This window comes from Amblyomma mixtum, chromosome 1 (assembly GCF_055824585.1).
Source record: "Amblyomma mixtum isolate Tamu chromosome 1, ASM5582458v1, whole genome shotgun sequence".
Classification (NCBI taxonomy): domain Eukaryota; kingdom Metazoa; phylum Arthropoda; class Arachnida; order Ixodida; family Ixodidae; genus Amblyomma; species Amblyomma mixtum.
The window spans coordinates 207,928,881-207,954,149 of record NC_143012.1 but is presented as its reverse complement, the minus strand read 5'-3'; the positions used below and the strand labels follow the sequence as shown (position 1 = coordinate 207,954,149).

The 25,269-nt window shown below is 47.6% G+C and overlaps 1 long non-coding RNA gene and 1 pseudogene across 8 annotated transcripts in view; one reads left to right on the top strand and one right to left on the bottom strand.

Annotated features, from left to right (window-relative positions):
- Positions 1–25,269, top strand: part of LOC149370674 (uncharacterized) — a 108,186-nt gene that overhangs the window by 31,568 nt on the left and 51,349 nt on the right. The gene's annotated exons all lie outside the window — the stretch shown is intronic.
- Positions 1,880–25,182, bottom strand: LOC149370681 (uncharacterized; annotated as a pseudogene).

Sequence of the window (25,269 nt, the reverse complement as noted above, 5' to 3'; positions counted from 1 at the left end):
TCCACCTGTTGGGGAAGGTTTGCTCCAGCTAACTTCGGACGCTCGCTGCATAATGAGCATGAGCCCTGTCCTGTTGGAATATCACATTTTCTTTCTGCATGTGAAGCCCTTCGAGTTTGGGCAACATTTTGTTTTCCAACATGTCCAAGTAGGAATCGGACGTCACTGTGTCGTCGGAAAAAAACGGCCCCACGATATCTTCCCGCCAAAGCCCGCACCTAACGACGACGCGTGTGGACTGTACGTTTCTTGTGGTAAAATATTTAGGGTTTTCCTGCGCCCAATACACCTCGCATTTTGGCTGCTGACCTGACCGTCCAGGTGGAAAACTGCCTCATCCGAGAAGAGCAAAAACTGCAGATGGCCACGATCCTGCGTAATTCCTTGCTTTCCTTCTCGAAAAAATACGAGCCGGCGCTCCATGTCCTGCTCCGAAAGCTCTTGTGCGGTTCGCAGTTTGTACGGGTAGTATTCCTTACTTGTAAGTGCACGGCTCATCGTTGACGAAGACGCCCCGAACAAAAGCGCAGCGCGCCTGCAGGACAAGTGCGGGTTCGATGCAAATACTCCTTAAACAGCGTTTGCTATGCTGCTGTGTGCCTTGCCTTTGTCGCTTCGCTCCTTCGTTTGCACCGTTCCCTTTTCCTCGAACCTTTTCTGCCACCTTTGCACTGCTTTCTCAGAGGGCGAACGACGACGGAACTTCTTCTTGAATTCGTGACGAACGAAGTGAATTGACCTAGATTCGGAAGCCACATTACAGCAGCAGCCTTCTTGTCCGCAGAGTATGATGGCATATCGCTATTTTCCGCACAGCACGAACACAAACCACAGGGCTAAAACGAAGCTCCCGTAATGTCCGGGCCGAACCATCGAAAACACACGGCATTAAAAACAAGATGGAAAACAGAAGTGACCAGCTCCCGTTTATTAATGTCTTGGATGTTCCCGTTTATTAATGTCAGGGCTGGGGCAGCACAAGGCGCTGGCCCAGACCGCCGGGCGCGGCCAAGTGCCGCGGCGCAAAAAATGCCTTAAAAAAGGCAAGCGATGGTGGGCGACCGCGGGAGAATGCGCCGTGACCTGGGCCAGGCGTCCGCAGTTGGTTGGGATCGCTGCAAAAACCAGGAAATAGGCCCAGGCCAGTGGTAGCCAAGATGCTGTTGTTGTTGTTGGCCTTATAATATGGCACATACTGTGAGGCTCGGGAAAAGGGCAAAGAATCAAGGGCAATTACTTTTTAAATATAGAAACATTTTATGACACTTAGGCACAGCAGCGTGCATACACACAACACTTCACACAAGGCATTGGCGGAAGACTGTGAACCACACTAATAAGACAGGGGCTGCCGCCGGTCGTGCGGCAAGCAAAGCACGAGGACGCAAGCCAGGCATGTGCTGCTATCTCGTTGGGAGCTGTCACAGGTGCTCATATCTCACATCCCACCTCCTCTTTGGTGACCAAGTCCCTTGGCCGTGAAGTTATACAAGATCAGCGCCAGAAAGTCGTACTCTGCTGTTACATAATGAAGTCCGACAACAAAAAAAGTTGACTACTTTTGTACTCTCACAACCCGTATGAGTTCCAAACAGACACATATCAGTCCAAAACAGTCTAGACACATATCAGTCCAAAACAGTCTCTAGAATCACGAGTCCGAAAAGTCAATCATCTGTTAGGCCACAAATAGTCAGAATTGCATATCAGCAAAAGAAAAAGTCCTAATTACATATCAGTCTATACACTATTTTACTGAAGGCAGCAAAATACTCTCTACCCCCCTGTACATTGCGCCGACAGTCATTTCCGTTTCGGCCGGCCCACTGTTGCCATCTCCCAGTGAGCTGTGCGCATAGCTTTGTGTGTGCGTGATTTTTCATTGCATAGCGGGCTCGCTCTTCAATCTGTGCTGTTTGAACACGGGCTCATATTTGAGCCCTTGTTTTGTGGCAGAGTTTCCCATGAAAGTCGGGCTCGCGAGTGCACGAACAGCGTTTATCGGATCAGTATTTTCCCTCTTGGGGACCCTTCTAACATTTGAGGCAGTTATGCGTAAACGCCTTGCCGTGTGCCAAAGCGTGCAGCTCTGCTCTTCCTTTAGGAGAGAGCACTACAAACACTTCGTAAAAGGATCTGCAATGGTTGCAGCTGCGAGGAAGCTGCTGGCTGTCGCTCTGTAAATGGCGAGGCTCATCCGAGACAGGCTGATCTGCAGGACCGCTACAGTGCACAGCATTAAGTGTGGTATGGAGAAGAGTGCCTGCAAGGTACAGAGTAATCAGGGCATTGGCATATGCTGCTTTTTTCCAAGTAACAGCAGTTATTGAAATTGTTCTGAATAAAAAGTGCATTTCAGTGTGCAATTAACCACCAATTTCACAAGAGGATAAACAATAATCGTTTAATGCATGTGGTCTGCAAAGCACTAACCATGAGCATGAGATGAGCCTTGCATAAAGTTTTGCTGCTGAGCACCTTAAAACATTGCTATATGAATCGATTTTGTAGCAGTTATGTTCCAAGCCTGTGAAAAACATGACATGGCAAAATACCAAACCAGAAGTTTTTCAGCAATGTTAGGTACTTGCCAGGAATGCTGAAGAAGCCTCGATACAGGCTCTTGTTGTTGTGCTCCATGAGCTCCTCGTCCATTTCAAACTGGTGGATCCGCCTTGTCGGCCTTGGCTGTTTGATGTCTTCGTCCACAGTCGACCTTTTCAACCTAAACTTCATATCTTTCAGTAAAGCCGGCTCTACATTTCGCTGGGTTCCTCTGTTCCATAGAGCTGATTTGTCAGTGCGCGTGGATCCAGTCAGCACAAGGTTTGATGGCATTTCTACCTTCCAAAGTATGGCGCCAACGTGGCTACACACTCCGCCTTGGCCAGCCATACATGGACAGGCAGCCGTGACAACTTGCCCAGTTTGTCGCACACAGGCCCATGCTGTCCAGGGCTTGTTGTTCACAGCCTGCAATGGCCGCACCTCTGCCTTTATGTAGAGAAGTTCCTCATTCACTCTGGAAGTAAGGACCTTTCCAACCCACCCACTCTGGAGAGAGTTATACGACTCGAGGCTCTTATGTGCCTCAGCTTCCTGTAAGTCACAGGCCTTTGATTTTAACAAGTAGCACACAATATGTGCGCTACTGATCTCGGGCCAGTGCTTTGCATTGTCCGTCCACTCGACGACTTGGCCGGGATGTTTATATGTTGACCCATCTGAAAAACAAGAAATAACAAGGATTATGCAACAGTCAGAGACCAAGTTGTCTTAAGACAGCACACACCAATGCTCCAAGTCTTGCTTCCAAACCCAACATGATTTTCTGCCTCAGCTAAATGTCCGTTAAATGAGGAATTTGCTGTTGTAGCCACTCTGTACAAGCTCGCAACTTGAATTGGGATGAGATAAATAATTGGCTATCTAACTGCCTATCTGGAAAGGAAAGGGACACTATCTGTCACTATTCGCGGACATATGAACAGTGCCGTTGAGAAACGAATGCAGAAGGGAATGAAAGACGCGAGTGGAAACAAGGCATCATAGCAAACGCATTGCTCAGCATCGTAAATAGATTTTCACTCGTATTCACGCATTAATTCATTAGCTCACACTCATGATTACTCCCTCGCTTTCGAAGTGAAGCAAAATCAGTGCACTTATGATTGAGTGTGCCGACCTATGAGCGCAGGGCTCCTTTGCCTCCGTCGAAATGCAACCATCACGGCAGGGATAGACACTCGCGTTTTCGGGATCAGCAGAGCGAGACGCAAAAGTTTGCATCAATGCACGTTAAACACCCCATGATTGGCCAAGCTAAACTGCGCCCCACTGTAATGTAATTCATCACAGCGTAGGAGGTTAAAGCACGACGTGGGGTTTCACATACACGCTTTCGGAAGACGTGCCTTACAACGGTACACAATCCTCCACTTGTAGCATGACGCCTACTTGTAACATAAAATTGTCATGTGATGTAATGACAACACACTAATAAACTATAGCACACATAACCGGGAGACAATACACTACATGAAATGGACCACGTTGGGCAGTTTTCGGAGCGGCGACCGGAGACACTTCCCGCAGCACGCTGCAGCAAGGCGCGATCGCCAGCCGCACATGCAGCTATTCTGCTGTGTGCTCGTGCCCAGTTACAATTCATAACTTCAAGTATGTGCTCCTTGATAATAAAGCATTAACGTCTTAATAGCAAACAACGACCCTCACGGATAACCAGAGTTTGGCCAGTGGACACGGCGCGCAGCCCTTCGGTGTCGTGCTGGCCGCTACTGCTGTTTGGAACTGCTTCCGCCATGCAGAACCGATGATTCGCATTGTTAACGCTGTAGGTGCAATCATTCAAGAGCAGTGCACAACCACAAATGCACAGAAACGTAAAACACCAGTCTGCTCTGCCCCTAGGTGCTGCTCTCCTACACCAGAAGTATGTACCACAGACGTGATGACGACGGAACGCACTGCTCAGTATGGCGCACGGAAGTGCCGATGCGGGCTTTTCGCTTCCGCTCATACGGGGCGCCACCGTCAAATCAAAATGGTGGTGCCCAGGTAACGAAACAAATCGTGTATGACAAGTCTCTGAATCAGTTTGGGGTCTGCCGGTAGCATTGTGTTGTGGACGATGAGGCTGTGTTTGGGGTGGACATACGGTGCTGCTAGTCCTCAGATCGCTTAGCGACTCGTTGGGGTGGAGCTGCTGGTTTGGCATTGGTGATGTCAGTGGGACACATGGCTTTAGTGGACTGCTTCACGCTTCTGCGTGTCAATCGAGCACACATGCTCATCAGCTCATCAGCTTTTTCACAACGCATAACCACATCCATTGTTGAAGGGGTACATGTACTAATCAAGTTGAGACACATGCACTGTTCGTTGCTGGTTGAGAAGGCGCAGTGTGAATCCTGACACACAAAAAGCTTTGAAAGTTGTCGGTGAGGCTCGTGAAAAATCAAGATGGCAATTTTTCATGAGTCACTGGCGCTTGGTGTTTGACCCATTCTAGATCCCATATCACAAAGGAGTGTGAACGGTGACTGCGGTCTTTCTTTGCGAGAAACCTGGGCTGCTTCAGAGCATTGGGCTGTAATGCCAAGAACCCTCTGTTGCTGAAGTAGGCGTTGGTGCTGAAGTGGAAGTTTTGGTATGTATCCAGACAACAGTTGAAAGGGCACAAACTTGGTGCTGGCATTCATTGATGCATTGATTGCAAAGGCAGCTTCTTGAAAATTAATAGGCCATGACAACGGTTCCAAAGCCGAGATCTTGCGAAGAACTGTAATGAGAGCTCCATTACTTCTTTCAACGAGGCCATTTCCTTCTGGTCGGTAGACAGTTGAGTAGTGAATCTTGATACTGTGAAGGAGCATGAAACATCTGAACTCAATGGATTTAAATGCTAAACCATTATCAGATGGGCAATTGTCAGGCGTTCCATAAGTGTAAAATATGTGGTATAAATGCTGAATTACTTCACATGCCGAAGTCGATGAGACTACTGCTGGCGCAAAGAACCAGGTTGCAAAGTCGATAACATTCAAAATGTATCTTACTGAATTACAAGGTGGCATGGTGATATATGGTCTATTACGGTGCTAGAAAAAGGGAGCTCTGATGTGGATATTTTGCCAAGGTATCCAACGCAGCGAAATGTAGGATGATTATACTCCTGGCAACACTGACAGGATGACACATAATCCTGAATAGTCTGCTCCATGTTTGGCCACCAATATCGTTCCTGTATCTTCTGTAAAACATTGTTCGTCTGAGTCAAAATGCCATGCATTGTCTTGTAGTGCTTGCAAACTAGCTGGGCGCATAGTGGCTGGTGCTACTATAGTGTATGTTCCCTGCTTAGTGTGACGATATGAAATGTCAACCAGGCTGAACTCTGCTGATCCATCTGCACTCGATAGATTCTAGGGAATAGCAGAGCAGTCAGGATCGTCTTCTTGCATAGTAGACAGCGATGCAGAAGACTCCGAGGCTCCTCGTCTCCCAAGACCGGTAGCCAAGATGCTGTTGTTGTTGTTGTTGTTGGCCTCATGAAATGGCACATACTCCAGATGATGATGATGTCCTCAGGTTTAAGTTGCTCTCTACCGAGCGCGCCTGTGCCACCTCCTCTTCCTTGTGTCCGCGAGCCTAAGCGGTGGCACTAGCTGTAGCTGTAGCCGAGCTGTAGCTGATCACTGCTCAGCACTATCTGTTTGGTTATTTACTGGAACAGTGGAACAACTTCGCATTGCCGAACTTTTGGCTCAGTGTACATTACCGCAATCATTCACGTACATGCTAGCTGCACAGCAGCAAAAAGGCTTTGAGACGAGACGCGTTTTGTGCACAAATGCACAAAGAAGACCGGCATAAGCCCGCGCACCAGTGGCCGTAGGCAAACAGGACAGGGCAGTAAATAAAATGACCTGCAACTAGCTTAGAAGCAACTGTCTGAAGCACATAGAAAGCTTTTATCATGTACCTCGCATATCTTCAAGGTGTCGGCGACATGGCAGACATCCCGGCGGCAGTGAAGAGCCCGCGACAACTCGCAGTGTCATGCAAGGCAGCAGCTCGGTGGACAAAAGGGGAGAGGCTGTCGATGTCCATGGTGGTCATAATCGAAGCGTGGGTGGCATCGTGAAGTCCGTCGATGATATACTGCTTCCGCGGCCACTCGATGTTAGAGGCCTCAAGAAGACGCACTTTGTCGTAACTATACAAGGCGACGTCTTCCTCCGGAGCCTGGTGCCGTAAGCGCATCATTGAGAATTTCACGTTGTACGCACCGGCAAGGGGGGCAAAAAGGCCAGGAGGGCAGCGGCCCAGGCCGGCCAAGTACGGTAGTGGCGGCCTGCATACTGGTGCCAGAAATGATTGCGTGGAATGTTCTGAGTTCTTCACCCGAAGGGAGGGTTTCCTTGGGCGCGTCAGCGATGATAGATCGGGAAGTGAGCCCTCGGGCAATCACGCGTACCTTCTTATTCCCCATCTGACCCTGATGAGCTGGGTATAGATTACTCTGCTAGTACTTGCCCTTCTCTCAGAGTTTTGGCGGCTGCAGCAGAGATTCTGCCCATATCATAATTCTTAATGGCTGCCTTAGAGTCACTGTCACCCTTGTGCCGTTTTGCATTACTGCTAGAGCACTGGCAACCTCTGCCTCAGCTGCGCTTGTGTTTTTAGCAGATCTACCTTGAAATTTGACCTGTGGGGCCGCAGCCCTATCTTTGCGTCTGCCTTCGTGAAATACCGGATGCATGTTCCTTGGCAGCGGTGCAATATTGATTCTATCCCTTGTGGCTCTAAGTATGTTATCTGTCCGCTTTGAACACTTCAAGGCTTCGAACCCCAGGCGCTCCATCATTTTTCTTCGTTTTGCTTGTTAAAAGTCTTTCGTGTGGTGACACCGTGGCTGTTTCTATGAGCTCATCCAGAGTGTTGGAGACACCTAGCCTTAGAAGCTTTACCGTCGAAGTGTTCGGATGAAGACCTAGTGTGGTTTTGATCTCTTTTCTGATTATGATTTAAATTTTGCCCTTTTCTGTTTTGCCTAGTTTGAGGTGGGGGCGCCGTAGAGCACACGGCTTATGATGAAAGCCTGAACCAATCTCAGAAGATCGGCCTCCTCCATCCCTGCATGCTTGTTAGAAATGTGCTTGAGTAGCTGGCACGTGGTGCTTACTTCAAGTCTCATGATAGTTTCCGAATTTTTGCCATTTGCTTGTATGCGCAGCCCTAGGACTCTAATACTGTCTGTGGTCGGAATGGCATTGCCATTCACTAGTAAAGCATTATCATAGAGCTTGCAAGGGGAACTGTTCCTTTTCCTTTTTTGAGACGACATAAAAAGAGCCTCTGGTTTTTCTGCCGAGCATTTTAACGCAATCGGCTCGAGATATTTCTCTATTATACTGTCACGTAGCAGTTGGTGTTGCCTAGATGGCAGAAAAACCCACCACCGAGAAGCTCTGAGAAGCTGGAACAGCACAGAGAGGCGGGCGGAGCGGAACGTCAGTTTCTTCACCCAAAAAGGGTAAAAGAAGAGGGAATTGCTGTCGAGAGATGGATCAAACTGGCCTGCACGGCATGGGTAAGCTGAGTCGCTAGAACGTTAGAAAGGCATTCCGAGACGCTTGCGACAATCATTTCAGCCATTTTAGCCATGGAAGCCTCCACAGCAGATGCAGTGGCCTGCTGACATGACTCCGTGACGAGCGAAAGCCTAGCAGCAGCAACTGCCTGCTCTAAAATGGTGTCCTTAGTCTTAAAGCCACTCTGCTGCATCTTTGATTTGGCTTGCAGACTCGAAGAAGTAGACGAATGAGACACTGGGGACCTGCTGTGCTTGAGAGCCCGTGCATCAGACTCTATCATCTCAGAATCGTAGATAATTCCAGCGTCACTTGAAGTACCCGAAGCAAGTACAGTGCTGGGGGTAGCAGTTTCTTTCGTGGGGCTGAGATGCTTCAGATAGTACAGAACGGGTAAGAGGGGAGGGAATTACCGTTGATAGAGAGGCCAAACCGGCCTGCACGGCATTGGTAAGCTGGTTTGCGATAACGTTAGTAAGGCATTCCGAAACACTTGCAGCAATCCTCTTAACCATTTTAGTCATGGACGCCTCCACAGCAGACGCAGCTGCCTGAGACAGCGTCGAGTCTAACAAGACTCCTTGACGAGCGGTCACACCTGCATACTCGTAGGCCCGTTCCAATATAGCGCCTCGACGCGAAGAACGTTTCCTGTCTATAAGCTCCAAGATCTGAATCTTCTGCGCACGAGAGGGCTAGTTGGAGGAATTAGCAGCGTGGGCACCACCGCAAAGGCAGCGTTTCTCGTTCTGCTCAGAGCAGGTGCTCGTGTCATGGCTCTCTCCACAGGTACAACAGCGCAAGGCGGATTTGCAACCGCACTGCAAAGGACTAGACGATAGTTGGTTTACCCGAAAAATGAAAGGCCATGCCTTGATTTTAGAGGGGCAGGAAGTGTCGGCAAAGGTGGCAATCACAGATTCTGTGGGCACCCGCGTGTTGCCAACATTCCGGCTACAGCGGTGCACAGAAACGACACCTGCGGCGGACAGAAGACGCAAGAGTCTCTGCTGGAGTCAATGAAGAGTCTACGTCTCGAACAATACCTTTCGTGCAAGCCAGATGTGAAGGGATAAAGGAGCTTACCCGAAGTGAGGCAAAGAATTAGGAGGTTATAAATCTCTTGCACAGGCGAGGTCTGACAATCTGCACAGAATCCCGCCGCTTCCAAACTGGCGGTAAATATCAGCAGATATCAGCACCTTAACTATTATCTACTAACTTTTTATCAGTAAAATAATGTAGTTGTGGATAGTGAAATTTTTTTAGTCATATAAACAATGCACAGCTGAATTCTGCATGCACAAGTACTTTTCCACCAGGTGGCAGCAGAAGAGAAAATTGTAAGCTTTCCTCAACAATCTTGTAGATGAGGTCTTCATTTTTGTCAAACAGGGCAAGGAGAACAGGTGCGCCTTAATGTTCTGGTGTCACACTCTTGAGATGGTTCCTTGCTTGTTCGATTTCTCTGAGGCCTTTCTTCACCTTTGGTCGCTTCATCTGACTATATAACGATATATACGAAGCCCAATGCCTTCCATGCTATCATCAGTTTTTCGCCAAACCTCACTACAGACCATCTTGGATAAGTCAAGAACACATTCCTCACTATACAAAAGTGGCCAGTTTTTTTTTTGTTTTTTTACCTCTGTCACACTCCCTGGGTGATTTATGGTCAGTCTTTGCGATGCATATGTCTCACTGATTAAACGAGTACCAAGCTGTTTGCTGGGATGCACTTTAGCATACACTGAAAGGAGCTGCTGCTGCTTTTCCCATTGTGTCAGCAAACTTTCTCCACTCAATAACTCTGGCTGCCATTCTATGCAACCATAGGAGTCATGGGTAGTTCGTGGACGCGGCTGTAATGAGTCTGCGTCATCAACAATTTCTGCAGGCAGCACATGTGCAATCGGTCTCTTTTTGTTATTGATGCAGTTTTCAAAATCACTGTCTCAACTCTTGTTCCAACAGCAGTACCCTGTAGCAATTGCTGAAATGATGAGGGGTACATTGATGCAACTTTTGCTGCAATTATTCTCATGTTCCGTCTGCCAGGCACTGGGTGCTTATCCAGGATGAGAGAACTCGGCATTGTCATCATCTGGTTCAGATCAGCTTTTGTAGGCCTTTGTTTCGCTTTGCATGCTTGAAGTGAACTTGGCGGAAGCATTTCCCAGGGGATGCAGAGTTTCTGAGCCCATTTGTCGAAATGTGAGTTGGCACCTGAAGGCACCTTAGCGCAACTACCACTCTGCCTTGAAAGGACAGGAGTGACACTGATGGTCTGAAACTTCTCAAGCAGGATGCGCTTTTGCACAGGGGCTAAGATGTCCAGTTCTGATTCTTGTAGATACCTCAAGTGTTCTGCACATTTTACTCCCAAATCCTGCAGTTTCTCACCAGTGGTCATGAAGTCCTTCTCACTGAGTGCTGCAAGCTACTCCTGAATTAATGATATGAAGCGCTCTGGACTGAAAAAAGTATTTCAGTAATGGTCTAAAGCTGCATGCTTCAGTGCAATGACTAACTTTTGAATGCCCAACATTATACAAGTGAGGTGAACTAGAGTCTAGACTTCTACCATCTAGAAGTGAATCTAGAAGGTCCTCAACAGAAATTCATTTTAGTGTCCCAGATTGTAGGCCCGGCAAGTGATATATCGTCATGGGTTGGTGACACGAATAAGAAAATAGAATGTGTCGTCTTGCAATTAAATAAAAATGCTTTAGCCGAACACCAGCCTGCTTCGTTTATGATTGAAAACCACAACTATGTCTTTGCGGTACATGGCGCGCCTGTATTCAGTTCGATAAATGCAATACACTTCTTTTCCTTGTAGTCCACAAGTCTTTATGGCTTCCTGAAAACACCCGGGCTTCCTGAAAACAACAGTCCCTCATAGCTTGATCTCCGACTGCTGCATCACGCTGACAACACGAGCTCACTTCAAGGAAAGAAGCATGGCCCAATGGGCGAACTTGCGTATATCCTCGCCTCGGTTTTGCATGTTTCGAGCGTTCCCCGCAGCTTTTCTTCTTCAGTCATCATTGTGCAGCAGCCTCAGTACACATCGAACCTTGTGCACCACGCTGTCAGATGTGGATAGTTTTGCAGTGTGAATGCTGACACACAAAAAGCTTTGAAAGTTGTCGGTGAGGCTCATGAAAAATCAAGATGGCAATTTTTCATGAAGCACTGGCGCTTGGCATTTGACCCATTCTAGATCCTGTATCACAAAAGTGTGTGAACGGTGACTGTGGTCTTTCTTTGAGGGAAGTCTGTCAAGAGCCCCCTGTTGCTGAAGTGGGCGTTGCTGCTGAAGCGGAAGTTTTGGTATACATCCAGACAGCAGTTGAAAGGGCGCAAAGTTGGTGCTGGAATTCACTGATGTATTCATTGCAAAGGCAGCTTCTTGAAGATTAATAGGCCATGACAAGGTTTCCAATGCACAGATCTTACGAAGAACTGTAATGGGAGTTCATTTATTCCTTTTAGTGAGGCCATTTCCTTCTGGTCGATAGATAGTTGAGTAGTGAATCTCGATACTGTGAAGGAGCATGAAACATTTGAACTCAGTGGATTAAAATGCTGGACCATGATCAGATAGTCCATAAGTCAGGCATTCCATAAGTGTAAAATATGTGGTATAAATGCTGAATCACTTCACGTGCCGAAGTCGATGAGACTGCCACTGGCACGATGAACCGGGTTGCAAAGTCAATAACATTCAAAATGTACTATGCTGAATTGCAAAGGCATGGTGATTGGTCTATTGCTCTGTTAGAAAAAGGGACGTCTGATGTGGGCATTTTGCCAAGGTACCCAACACAGCAAAATGTAGGACGATTATACTCTTGGCAACACTGACAGGATGACACACATTACTGAATGGACTGCTCCATGTTTGGCCACCAATATCTTTCCTGTATCTTCTGTAACGTTTGTCTTGAGTCAAAATGCCCTGCATTGTCTTGTAGTGCTCGCAAACTAGCTGGGTGCATAGTGGCTGGTGCTACTATGGTGTATGTTCCCTGCTTAGTGTGACAATATGAAATGTCAACCAGGCTGAACTCTGCTGATCCATCTGCGCTTGTTAGATTCTGAAGAATAGCAGAGCAGTCAGGATCATCTTCTTGCATAGTAGACAGCGATGCAGAGGAATCCGAGGCTGTGTCTCCCAAGACCAGTAGCCGTGATGCTGCTGTTGTTGTCGTTGTTGTTGTCCTCATGAAATGGCACATACTCCAGGTGATGCTGATGTCCTCAGGCTTAGGTTGCTCTCCACCGAGTGTGCCCGTGCCACCTCCTCTTCCTTGTCTCCGCGAGCCTAAGCGGTGGCACTAAGTGTCATATTGAGACACGCTATAGCTGATCACTTCTCAGCACTATCTGCTCGGTTATTTACTGGAACGCGGGAACCACTTCGCATCGCCAAACTTTTCGGTCAGTGTGCATCACCGCGATCATTCGTGTACATGCTAGCTGCGAAGCGTGGGTGGCATCATGAAGCCCGTCGACTATATACTGCTTGACGGCGGGTGCGGCCACTCAGTTTTACAGGCCTCAAGAAGACGTACCTTGTCGTAAATATACAAGGCGACATCTTCCTCTGGAGCCTGGTGCCGCGAGCACATAGTCGAGAATTTCACGTCATACGCACTGTCCAGGGGAACTAAGGCGGCCACGAGGGCAGCGGTTCAGGCCAGCCAAGTACTTTAGTGGCAGCCTTCATACTGGTGCCAGAAATGATTTCGTGGAATGTTCTGAGTTCATCACCCGAAGGGAGGGTTTCCTCGGGCGCGTCAGCGATGAACGATCGGAAAGTGAGCTCTCGGGCAATCACGTGCACCTTCCTGTTCCCCCACTGACCTTAATGAGCTGGGTACCAGATCAATGACATTTCTTTGCTAGTACTTGCTCTTCTCTCAGAATTTTGGCGGCTGCAGCAGAGATTCTGCCCATGTCATAATTCTTAATGGCTGTCTTAGAGTCACTGTCACCCTTGTGTCATTTTGTGTTATTGCTAGAGCAATGGCAATCTCTGCCAGAAGGCATCCCCTACGACATCTGTCATGGATTTCAAGCTTTCCTCGAGCACTGATTTAGGAAGCCGTTGGAGAACCTCGGTCTTGTCCAGGGGGAAAATCCCGGTCTTCCGGAATCCTGACTTTTTGTTGTAATGCTTTCCTCCAATTTGATCGTCATTTTTTTAGTAGACCGGGCAATTCGTCCTTTGGCACGGATGTGCAGCGGCTTCCAGAGGTTGACTCTTTCCATTCCACCAAAAGTGAACGCCAAATTATTTTCAGGCTACGAAAAACGCTGACATTGAGAGGCTGCAGTAGATGAGTTGCATTCGGTGGGAGCGCGTTGAACTTTGCATTATTTTCTTCGCACAGACGAAGCACTTCGAGGCTAATGTGGTAACTGAAATTGTCCCCGATGAGAGCTTTTGGACCATCTTGCTTTTTCATAATGTGGAGCATAAGTGACATGAACCAGTCTTCGACAGCTTGGTGATCGAACCAACCAGATTTCGTTCGATTATACCGGGGGCCCCCTCTGGTCCATTGTCTGTCCATGTCGTCCAAAGCTTTTCTGCTCTGTAATTGACGTAAAGCGGAGCCAATTCTCCTGCAGCACTTCCACAAACCATAATCGAAGTACAGGCTTTTGATGCGTTTTAAATTTTTTCTGGACACTTAGCTCCCCTTCTAGTTATCACTTTTTGGCTCCCTTGATCATCCTGTACATTTGTTTCGTCGTAGTTGCAAATGTGTTCGTCCGGAATACCGTCTAGCTCTTTCTCCAGATGGCCAAAAAACATGTCAATCACTTCTGCATCCGTTGAGGCCCTTGGATATGTGATGTTTTTCGACAAGCGTTCAGAGAGGATATCTTTGTGATGTTTCATGAAAGAATTTGCCTACTCCTTACCGAGAAAGTTGCCATCTTTGAAAGCAGAGACTTTTCTTCTTGTTTGGTCGAGATACGCCTTCACCACACAACGCAAGTCAAACTTTGTCATTGGGAAGCTAAATGAAGACATTGCGATTGCAAGAGCAGTCAACCTCTGCTCCTCCTCTTCCGTAAAAACAGGTTGACAACCAACTTTTCGAGCCGGTCGATTGACTAAACCCTGAGCCTGTTTGGTCTTCAACCACAAGGTGTTCTGATCGATATTGAACCTAAGAGGAAAAACAAACAACACATAAGACATAGGTAACGGTAATGCATAGGTAAGGACCTAAAAACAAGAAAAAGAATAGTACTCACAATACTCACAAACCTTTCAGATGCTGCCCTCAATGACAATTTCTTTGAAAGGACCAACTGAACGGCAGTATTCAACGTTTCTTGGGTATAATTTTGGTACGGCCGTGCACCAAGCTTCCTTTTATAATTCTTCATCTCTCTTAAACGCTGCAAAATCAACAAAACAGCATATAATTTAAATTAAAAACAGAGGGGGGTAAAGATGAAATGAACGATGGCGCAACAAGGACGCTAACAAGAAAGGGGACACCACATGCGCACACTACCAACTGTTTATTACATGGTAAGGTGGCATATTTAAACATACAGCTCAGGCATGACACTCATCGCATTATCGCTCCGAACCCAGCACGTGGAAAAAAGCATCAACATCAGTATAACAGACAAGAAGAGGAGGGTAACTTTGTGACAATTGGCGTGTCACACGCTAAGTATCAACATTTCAGTTTCCTTTTTATAACCGTAAACAAACATGACGATTAAATTTGTATTGCAGATTATTGTATCCTAATTATCAATTAGAATTACATACCTGTTTGTGCTGTTTTTCTCGTGCGGACGAGTCGAACACACAGTTTACGGTGTTTCAACAATGCACGCTAAAACACCATTCAACCTGTCGCCGTCTAGAGTGGCCGCGGAGCGTGGGAACTTCGGCCGGCTGCTGCTAGGTATCACGGCATGTCAGGTGAGCTTGTTGAGTGGCTCATAGCTTTTCGTCGGCGCCTGGTCATTGCGTGAGATTTAAAATACAAAAAAACCGAGCGCGTGCCACAAAGTAACCCCTGCAGTCTCAAAGTAACCTCATTTTGCGGTATTTATTACATGCATTTACTTGCACGAAAGAGCTATGTGCATTATTTACAAAGTAATCAGCCAGTAGCCGAGCGAGTTGAATGGAAACACAACACCACACAACTAAAACGCTCGCGTCTTAACACAACTTAACTAAAACGGTGGCAACGAAAGACACCAGTTACGGGAACCAATCCGGTTGATAGTCACTGTCTTTGTAAGTGTCTTACAGCTTCCACAGGGAAAATGAGGATTATTTTTGCATGACAAGAATTGCGCTATGATTTCCACTACTTTGCAATTTGGCGGTTAGATGTGAGGTCAAGTGTTTATTTGCCTTGTTGAAGGAGAGGAAGTATAGCTGACTGGACTTCCACTGACATCGTGAATTTTGATGTGCACTTTGATTAGCAGTGAAAGATCTTTGCATGTATATTAATTTTCACAGTGATGGCGCCTTCCTTGGTAGTGCTCTCATTGCATATATATTGTTTATTAAAGTCGGAGCTCTGCCACGAAAATACCTGGCGTTATTCCGTATGTAGCTTTACAATGGCTCAACAAAGCATATAAGGATATGTTTACCTTCCAGCTGAACGTTTGTCCAAGCACATTGGAAACTCCAAACGTCAGACAGTTTGAGTAACCGCTGTTTACAACAAGAAAGAGGGCACACAGAGAGAAACAAGGAGTAAATTATATGAAACAAGCCAACCGTTCTTTCTTTTTGTGTTGGTTAGGCACTTGTTAGTCACTTGTTTGTCGCTTCATTTCAGAGTGTTACAAGAACAACGGGCAACTGTATATGTGGCACTTATGAGTGGCTGTCTGTTTCGCATGAGATTGATGTTAGCTGATATGATGCACATCAGAGCTCTTGTGTGTGCACGAGTGTCGCGTGTTAGTTGAGGTATGCTACATATGTACTAAGTCCATACAACAGCCACAGAAACCAAGGGGCACAGGGGATTTTTGTTAATGTATTTGTTTATTTTGTGGGGTTGATAAATTTAGAATATTACTGAATATGTTATCGCTTAAAGCTAATTGATAGAAAAGCAGAAGAAAAAACAACCACATGCCGCCGGTGGGATCCGAACCCACGACCTCCGAATTACGCGTCCGGTGCTCTACCTCTGAGCTACGGCGACGGCTGTCAAACCTTCTGCTTTCGGGGGTATTTATGTTTACAAGTAACCTAACCTTGAGAGTGTTCATCAGCGCCACCCACGTTCATAAGCGGCGGACGTAGAACGTCCTGAGTTACCGCAGGTGTGACGTAGAACGTCATCGAACGGAGAGGGTGGAATCTGCGTGAGAACCCTCTTATGCTTCCTATGGCATCAAGGCTGCCAGAACCGAGGCCCTCGCTAAGCAATTAAGCAAACAAAGGAAGGGGATAAGGGACTCGTTATAAATATATTACAGAAGCCAACAGCCACAGAAACCAAGGGGCACAGGGGATTTTTGTTAATGTATTTGTTTATTTTGTGGGGTTGATAAATTTAGAATATTACTGAATATGTTATCGCTTAAAGCTAATTGATAGAAAAGCAGAAGAAAAAAAAACAACCACATGCCGCCGGTGGGATCCGAACCCACGACCTCCGAATTACGCGTCCGGTGCTCTACCTCTGAGCTACGGCGACGGCTGTCAAACCTTCTGCTTTCGGGGGTATTTATGTTTACAAGTAACCTAACCTTGAGAGTGTTCATCAGCGCCACCCACGTTCATAAGCGGCGGACGTAGAACGTCCTGAGTTACCGCAGGTGTGACGTAGAACGTCATCGAACGGAGAGGGTGGAATCTGCGTGAGAACCCTCTTATGCTTCCTATGGCATCAAGGCTGCCAGAACCGAGGCCCTCGCTAAGCAATTAAGCAAACAAAGGAAGGGGATAAGGGACTCGTTATAAATATATTACAGAAGCCAACAGCCACAGAAACCAAGGGGCACAGGGGATTTTTGTTAATGTATTTGTTTATTTTGTGGGGTTGATAAATTTAGAATATTACTGAATATGTTATCGCTTAAAGCTAATTGATAGAAAAGCAGAAGAAAAAACAACCACATGCCGCCGGTGGGATCCGAACCCACGACCTCCGAATTACGCGTCCGGTGCTCTACCTCTGAGCTACGGCGACGGCTGTCAAACCTTCTGCTTTCGGGGGTATTTATGTTTACAAGTAACCTAACCTTGAGAGTGTTCATCAGCGCCACCCACGTTCATAAGCGGCGGACGTAGAACGTCCTGAGTTACCGCAGGTGTGACGTAGAACGTCATCGAACGGAGAGGGTGGAATCTGCGTGAGAACCCTCTTATGCTTCCTATGGCATCAAGGCTGCCAGAACCGAGGCCCTCGCTAAGCAATTAAGCAAACAAAGGAAGGGGATAAGGGACTCGTTATAAATATATTACAGAAGCCAACAGCCACAGAAACCAAGGGGCACAGGGGATTTTTGTTAATGTATTTGTTTATTTTGTGGGGTTGATAAATTTAGAATATTACTGAATATGTTATCGCTTAAAGCTAATTGATAGAAAAGCAGAAGAAAAAACAACCACATGCCGCCGGTGGGATCCGTCACACCTACGTCACACCTGCGGTAACTCAGGACGTTCTACGTCCGCCGCTTATGAACGTGGGTGGCGCTGATGAACACTCTCAAGGTTAGGTTACTTGTAAACATAAATACCCCCGAAAGCAGAAGGTTTGACAGCCGTCGCCGTAGCTCAGAGGTAGAGCACCGGACGCGTAATTCGGAGGTCGTGGGTTCGGATCCCACCGGCGGCATGTGGTTGTTTTTTCTTCTGCTTTTCTATCAATTAGCTTTAAGCGATAACATATTCAGTAATATTCTAAATTTATCAACCCCACAAAATAAACAAATACATTAACAAAAATCCCCTGTGCCCCTTGGTTTCTGTGGCTGTTGGCTTCTGTAATATATTTATAACGAGTCCCTTATCCCCTTCCTTTGTTTGCTTAATTGCTTAGCGAGGGCCTCGGTTCTGGCAGCCTTGATGCCATAGGAAGCATAAGAGGGTTCTCACGCAGATTCCACCCTCTCCGTTCGATGACGTTCTACGTCACACCTGCGGTAACTCAGGACGTTCTACGTCCGCCGCTTATGAACGTGGGTGGCGCTGATGAACACTCTCAAGGTTAGGTTACTTGTAAACATAAATACCCCCGAAAGCAGAAGGTTTGACAGCCGTCGCCGTAGCTCAGAGGTAGAGCACCGGACGCGTAATTCGGAGGTCGTGGGTTCGGATCCCACCGGCGGCATGTGGTTGTTTTTTCTTCTGCTTTTCTATCAATTAGCTTTAAGCGATAACATATTCAGTAATATTCTAAATTTATCAACCCCACAAAATAAACAAATACATTAACAAAAATCCCCTGTGCCCCTTGGTTTCTGTGGCTGTTGGCTTCTGTAATATATTTATAACGAGTCCCTTATCCCCTTCCTTTGTTTGCTTAATTGCTTAGCGAGGGCCTCGGTTCTGGCAGCCTTGATGCCATAGGAAGCATAAGAGGGTTCTCACGCAGATTCCACCCTCTCCGTTCGATGACGTTCTACGTCACACCTGCGGTAACTCAGGACGTTCTACGTCCGCCGCTTATGAACGTGGGTGGCGCTGATGAACACTCTCAAGGTTAGGTTACTTGTAAACATAAATACCCCCGAAAGCAGAAGGTTTGACAGCCGTCGCCGTAGCTCAGAGGTAGAGCACCGGACGCGTAATTCGGAGGTCGTGGGTTCGGATCCCACCGGCGGCATGTGGTTGTTTTTTCTTCTGCTTTTCTATCAATTAGCTTTAAGCGATAACATATTCAGTAATATTCTAAATTTATCAACCCCACAAAATAAACAAATACATTAACAAAAATCCCCTGTGCCCCTTGGTTTCTGTGGCTGTTGGCTTCTGTAATATATTTATAACGAGTCCCTTATCCCCTTCCTTTGTTTGCTTAATTGCTTAGCGAGGGCCTCGGTTCTGGCAGCCTTGATGCCATAGGAAGCATAAGAGGGTTCTCACGCAGATTCCACCCTCTCCGTTCGATGACGTTCTACGTCACACCTGCGGTAACTCAGGACGTTCTACGTCCGCCGCTTATGAACGTGGGTGGCGCTGATGAACACTCTCAAGGTTAGGTTACTTGTAAACATAAATACCCCCGAAAGCAGAAGGTTTGACAGCCGTCGCCGTAGCTCAGAGGTAGAGCACCGGACGCGTAATTCGGAGGTCGTGGGTTCGGATCCCACCGGCGGCATGTGGTTGTTTTTTTTTTTTTCTTCTGCTTTTCTATCAATTAGCTTTAAGCGATAACATATTCAGTAATATTCTAAATTTATCAACCCCACAAAATAAACAAATACATTAACAAAAATCCCCTGTGCCCCTTGGTTTCTGTGGCTGTTGGCTTCTGTAATATATTTATAACGAGTCCCTTATCCCCTTCCTTTGTTTGCTTAAGTCCATACAAGGCACATTTGCGGAGTGCGTGAACTACTATGCAGCACGTGTTCATCCGAGGCATTTATGATGTGATGATCTCGTATGCAGCCCATATGCGTTCATATGAGACACGTTTGTGACTCATATAGCTTGTATGTAGCACCATAGTCCTTCAGTGCTATGGGAGATCTTCATATGTTGACCACGCCTTCCATGAGGCGGTGCTAAGAGTCCTGTGGGGGCAACGACGTGAGCAAGCGAGCGTCTGCATGGCCGCGAGACTACAGGCGTAACGGGATGCCGGCGATGTGGCAGCAACTATTTTCTCTTCTGATTTTGCCTTCATTCGCAAAACAAGTACAGTGCATGTGACTCGAAAGTCTGCGGTGCTGAATACTTGCTGCATGACACCGGATTTGACTGTCAACAACGCAGTAGATGCAACTGCGTTGTTGACAGTCAAATCCTCCACGTGGCTTTCGACAATTTGCAACAGGCTTAGGAGCTGGCTTGATGGCACTTGCAGAAAGCCTTTTGATTTTGCTAGTATTAAAGCCTTTTAGTCTGGTCTACGGCCCGTCAGTGTTTCCACACAGCTGCAGCAAGACATAGATGAAAATTTTTTTACTACATAACCAGTAAGGTGGTCCAGGATGCAATCTTTTGTAGACAATTCATCGTCAAGTGTACGAGAATGCTCCCTGCAGTCATCTGGCTCCAAAAGAATGTCGTCAAGCAGAACTGTCAACGTGTCAATATGGAATATACATTTTTCTTTGTCACAATCTGAAGCAAAACAAAACAAAGCACACAAAAAAAAGAGTATACATGAGAGGCTTTATAATGCCTTATTGTTTCTATAATGATAACTTCTCTGGAGGATAAAAGGCTAAAGCTAAGCTTGCTAAGAGGAAATTTGATTAGAGCAGTGGCCTTGGTTTGTGTGTCTCAGCCAACTGTAAAGGGGGCATCGCAGCTGAGTCATAGAAGGCTTTTGCTTCTCGAAGAGGCCTTGGAGCTTGAGGAGCAACTGTGGCCCATCTCCATCAACTGAAGCTCGCTGTGGTGGCCGCACGAGGTTGTTTACTGACAGCATGCGATATATGAAAAGAAAATGCTGCACAGTCGGCTGCCCTCCATCCCCAGTTACGTGGCGTACGGTACCGAAGAACCTCTGGAAAGAAAAAAAAAACTGACAGTGAAAGAATAATTGCAAGAAAAAACAAATTTACCTCCAAAGGATCCTGCCCAAATTTTCCAGTCAGCACGTAGTGGAATCCTGACTTCAGCAGGCTTTCAGTAAGAGCAACTGTGCTGCGAAGGGTGATCCCGAGAGCTGCGCATGTTGGCTTTGTCAGAAAGCAGACCTGCCTGGGAATGGGTAGTGTTTGGATGTATATATTCCAATCATCCAGCCAGGCAATGTTTTCCTTCAAGGTCTGAAATGCAGTCATAATCCAGCTTCAGATAGCAGGCCAGAAGTAATTATACAAGAGGTACAATGCTCACAGCAGTATGATCTGCTTCGTTGTACTGCACATGTTCGGGTCTGCGAGAGTTTAGACAGTCGAACAGCTTGTTCAATGTTCTTGTGAAGTTTGAAATAGCTGCTGACTCATGGAGTTGTTTACATTTCTCCTGCTTGCTGTAAAACTCCATTGCAGCTGCAGTGCTTTCGCTAAATAGCTGCAAAATGGGAAAAAAAAATTAACCAACACTTTCAGAAGATAAGTGCCGAAGGTGAGTCTTTTACACAATTAGCATTAGCATGCAGGATATCTTTCTTGCCTGGACAGCTAGCTTCACACTCATCTTCTGAAACGCATTAGGCGAGATGTGCGCCTTTGTAAGCTTGGGCACAGCTCAGAGCCCAGCCTGCTCTTCCTCATAGTGCAGCAAGGCAGAATAGTGATAATGGTACACTTCTTGGCCTTTGGGCAGCTGTAACATAAAATATAAGTAGCTCCAGCAAGGCCGAGTAATACACATTCTGAAGGGTCAAATAATACTCTTTCTCTTACCAAAAACTTTCCAACTCTCTGCAGGTTGTTTTGAGTTATTAAGCAAAGCTCACGCGGCATTCCCTTGATAATTTGTTTAATCTGTGAATAGGTAGGCAGTGGAGATAGGGTCATCTTCGTCATCAGTTTATAAGCAGAAGGGCTTGAGATCTTAAGGAGGATGCAAGTCATTGACCATTCGAATTCATAGCTCTTTCCTTTAGGTTTGGTTTGGTTTATGGGGTTTAACGTCCCAAAGTGACTCAGGCTATGGAGAGACGCCGTAGTGAAGGGCTCCGGAAGTTTCGACCACCTGGGGTTCATTAACGTGCACTGACATCGCACAGTACACGGGCCTCTAGAATTTCGCATATAAATTCAACCGCCGCGGCCGGGATCGAACCCGCGTCTTTCGGGTCAGCAGCCGAGCACCATAACCGCTGAGCCACCGCGCGGGGGCTTTCCTTTAGCTGACCATGCTTTGGAAGTTTTCAGTGCTGAACAAAGAGTGAGCGGTTGTGCATGAGGAAGGCCCTGTGTGGCCCCCTCGCCAGTTCGAACAGCTCAGCAGCATGAGGCGTGCGCCATTGCCTGTGCTGCTCAGGCGCACACATACAAACGCATCCAAGTACACACAGCGCTTGTTTCGGCTGCGTTCGGGTGTGACATGACAGACGCGCACAACAGCCTCTGTAGAATGCCGCTGACGAATTCCCACGGCACACCAGACACATTCCCACCTGCGTCGATACACGATTGATAACGGTTCACCTTCTATAACTGCTGACATCTTAAAATGAGCACAAAGGCTGACAACAGCCAGTGGGACTTTATTTGGATCCCGTTTCACATGGATATGCTTGCAAGTGAAAGGGCAAACTCGCTGGCCCGTGCTAGTACTGGCTGGGCAGCAAGCATTCCCAGTGAATGGAATCCTGTGCATCGGGAGAAATGCAGCCTACTCAAAGCACTTTCAGTGTTTTAGCCGCACATTCATCTTCCCTCTCAGATGACTCATCAGGGGACAAGTATCACTACTCCGAGAAGCATCAATTGAACTGGCACCTGCCACAGCGGGCAGGTTGCCAGGTGAATATCTATGAGTAGAACTATACTTGTTGAGGAAACATATCTTTACTAATGGTTACGGACGGTGGACCGTTTTCATCAGGTTCACACACACACACACACGCACACGCACATATTGTGAGGACTGAAACTGAGACGCGCTGTGCTGATGAGCGTCCGCTCGATTGGCCTAGCCTTTGTTTTATTTCCCTTCCTCGCCTTCTTCCATCCGCTTCTCTCATCTCTACTTCATCTTTGTTGTCTCGGCATCACACTCGGCCACGACTGCGGACCTGAAAAGAAAAGACAGCACAGTCCTAATCAGTCTTGCAGGCGAACGACCCTTTTCTTCAACCGCGACACGTGCACTGCGAAATTGTTTCTTCTCCGCCCGTCCGAGCCTGCTTGAGATGCCGCAGTACACACTCGCCCGTATTGTCACCTAAGCACTCAGTTTCTCGCGCATATTTCTCGGTCAGCTTACGCCCTGTTGATTGTAGGCCGCTTCGCACCCAGACCTCGTCTCCAACTCTTTAGTGAGGAGCTGGTCGATGTCAGCAGTCATAGTTGCGTTTTTGTGCCTGTTGCACACGAGACGCTTTTTTCCATGCTTCCGACCTGATGCGCTGACAAGCTGCCTGTCGCGGAACAGCGATCCCGATGTTGATAGGTGTTTCTAAGTTGCACGTTCCTGCAAGTTGGGGCTGTTGTCCGTACACAATCTTATAAGGCATTGTTCCCGCAGAACTGTGTACAGAAGTGTGGACAGCTTAGGCCGCTGCTTGGAGGTGCTGGTCCCAGTCTGCCTCGCCTTTTTTGTTATTCGTGCAGAAGGGAGCGAGTCGCGATTGTATGGTGTGATTCATCCGCTCGGTGAGACCATTCGCTTGTGGGTGGTACGCTGATGCGAAGTGGTGCTCAACTCCCGCCCGGCGCAGGTAGGCACGGATTTCGCGACTCCGGAAGGTGGTTGAGCGTTCCGATATTAGTTTTCGTGGAAGCCTGTGCTGCCATTCGAGCCGGTCTTGTAAAAATTCAACGACGTAGTGTGCAGTGAGGGAGGGTACAGCAGCAACCTCTACAAATTTTTACAGATAATCTACAGCCACTAATATGTGCCGGTTGCCCACTGTTGATGTCGGCAGAGGTCCAATGTGGTCAATCCCTACGGTGTCAAATACAGTCTCAGGCGAAGGGATTGGCGTTAGAAGCCCGGGTTGACAGCCTGGAAGACGCTTGTACTGCTGGCCGACCTCGCAGCTGGCAGCGTACGTGCGGATGCTGCTGCTCATCTTGGGCCACCAGAAGCGTTCCTGCGCCTTTCGCAACTGGCTCGCTGACCAATGTGCCCTCCTGTGGGGGAGTCGTGAATAGCGTGGAGCACCTGCCCGCGGAGAGCAGCAGGAAGTACGAGGAGATGCTGTTCTTCCTTGCGGTTGTTGAGCCAATGTCGGCGCTGTAACGTAGCATCCAGCAGGACAAACTTGGAGTTGCTTCCAGTGTCCCCAAGGGAAGCCATGATAGCCGCCAAATCTCTGTCCTCGCTTCGGGCCTTCTTTATATCCTGCGGACAAAACAAGAGCCAACTTTCGCTGTGCCGAGCTTGAGAGTAGCCGTCACCACTGGGGTGTCGCGACAAGGCATCTGCAATAAGGTTAAGAGCCCCGGCCCGGTGGCGCACATCATATGTGTATTCTTGGAGCGTGATAATCCAGCGAGCGAACTTATGCTTGAGGTGCTGCTTCGTGAACATCCAGGCGATTGTGGAATTATCCATTGCGATGGTGAATTTCAGTCCGAAAAGGTAGTGGCGAAACTTATCGTCGACACTCCAGACCACCGCCAAACATTCTAACTCGGAGTGGCAATGGCTTTTGGCAGTGGACAGTTTGCGACTAGCGTATGCCACGACGTGCTGATCACCCTGTGAGTCGCGCTGGAGAAGAACCGCCCCCAGGCCGACCTGGCTGGCGTCAGTGTGCACTTCAGTGTGCCAATCTTCACGAAAGTGGCCAAGTACTGGGCACTGAGTCAGTTGATCTTTGAGCGCTTGAAAGGCCCGTTGCTGCCGTTCACCCCATATAAAGTTCTCGCCCTTTAAAAAATTTGTGAGCGGAGGTGCTGTGGTGGCATAATTGGCTACGAATTTCCGTAAATAGGAAGCCATGCCAAGGAACGTCTGCAGCTGCTTTACACTCTTAGGTGTGGGGTAATTCGTGACGGCCGCTATTCGCTCTGGGAGCGGGTGAATGCCCTCCGCAGAAATTTTGTAGCCGAGGTAGGAGATCTCCGACAGGCCAAACTTACATTTCTCGCGGTTTAGCCGGAAGCCACCTTGGTATAACAGGACAAGAACATTATCCAGATTCCAGAGATGCTCATCTTCGCTGCCGCCGATGACCGAAATGCCACCGAGGTAGACGACACAGGCGTGGTCTTTGAGAGAACCGAGCACCATGTTCATAGCGCGCTGGAAAGTGCTTGGAGCTGTACCTAGCCCGAAAGGCATGCGATTGAACTCGTACAGCTCGGTAGGGATGCGAAA